The 1,516-nt window shown below is 26.1% G+C and overlaps 1 protein-coding gene across 1 annotated transcript in view; it reads right to left on the bottom strand.

Moving 5' to 3' along the window:
• The window catches only part of mogat3a (monoacylglycerol O-acyltransferase 3a), an 18,949-nt gene that overhangs the window by 16,734 nt on the left and 699 nt on the right, over nucleotides 1-1,516 (bottom strand). The gene's annotated exons all lie outside the window — the stretch shown is intronic.

Raw genomic sequence — 1,516 nt, 5'->3', positions numbered from 1 at the left:
ACACACACACACACACACACACACACACACTCACACACACTCACACACACACGCACAAACACACACACACACACACACACAGTTACTAATTCTGTTATGACCTGACCGCTGCTGTTTGATGGTTTGTGATTCAAAGATTTCAGGCTCAGTTCTGATCCACAAACACAATGAACTCCAGATTGATTTCATGTTATTTTATTTTTTTTATTCTTTAAATGTATTACTTTATTATTAGTTTTTTATTAAAGTTATTTTATTATTTTAATTTCTTAATTTATTACTGTTAGTTATTTCATGCTACTTTATTTTTTATTCTATTTCTTTCAAATTATTATGTTATTTATTTTTTGTTATTTTTAACATCTATTATTACATTTATTTCATTTTTTTTTTATTATTATTATATTAACTTATGGTATTTTGGAGGCAAATTTCTATCCCTGCACTCAATGTCTCAACAATATGTGCAAATGAATTTCATAAAAACATTCAAAAAAAGATGTCTGGCCCATATTTCACCTCAAATTCAAGAAAATGAAACTTATTTTCAGAAACCAAACTGTACAAAACTGATATGATCAATTATTCATTGTTTCCCCATTACTTTAACTTACCTAAATTTAACCAATTTCAACTTCATTTTTAAAGTTATATGAGTTTCAACTCAACTCAGTTTAAGTTGAAATGACTTGTAAAGTCAATTTTAATAAACTTTAAAATTTAAGGCAGCAACTTATTTTTTACAGTGAAGAAATAAAATCATCCTATCACAACATTTTTTTATTTATTGTATTTTTTTTTTATTAAAATCAGGACAAATTAAAATTTAGTAGATTACTAATCATTATATATATATTCACAGTTGCACAATGCACTTGTCATACTTTTTTAATTTATACAGCACATTTAAAAACAACTTTGTTACTTAATCTACTGAATTTAATTCATCACGATTGGAATAAAAACAAAATTAAAAATTGTAAATAAATAAATACATAAATAAAATTAAAATCACAAGTCAATGCAGTAAAACGTGTCTTTATGTATTTTTATAAGGAATCAAAAATTATACTTTCTTTGGATTTTGGGTTGAAATATCAAACTTCTGCTTAAGATTTAAATTATTAGAAACAAAAATGCTATTACAAATATTCACTTTTTCTAATAACCGTTTTCTGTATAAACCACGGTTTACCACTAAGCTTTTCTTCTAGAAAATGCGGGAAAAAACAGGTGTCTTTACAGTTATGTGACAATGGAGCTCAAAAACAGCCAAAAGGGTCAATTTTTCTGAAATTGAGATTTATACATCATCTGAAAGCTGAATAAATAAGCTTTCCATTGATGTATGGTTTGTTAGGACAGGACAATATTTGGCTGAGATACAACTATTTGAAAATCTGGAATCTGAGGGTGCAAAAAAATCTAAATATTGAGAAAATCATCTTTAAAGTTGTCCAAATGAAGTTCTTAGCAATGCATATTACTAATCAAAAATTAAGTTTTGATATATTTA

Source organism: Sinocyclocheilus anshuiensis, unplaced genomic scaffold, assembly GCF_001515605.1.
Source record: "Sinocyclocheilus anshuiensis isolate Anshui unplaced genomic scaffold, SAMN03320099.WGS_v1.1 scaffold2678, whole genome shotgun sequence".
In the NCBI taxonomy this organism is placed as follows: Eukaryota; Metazoa; Chordata; class Actinopteri; order Cypriniformes; family Cyprinidae; genus Sinocyclocheilus; species Sinocyclocheilus anshuiensis.
Note: the sequence above shows the minus strand (reverse complement) of the source record. Positions and strands in the feature narration are given on the sequence as shown.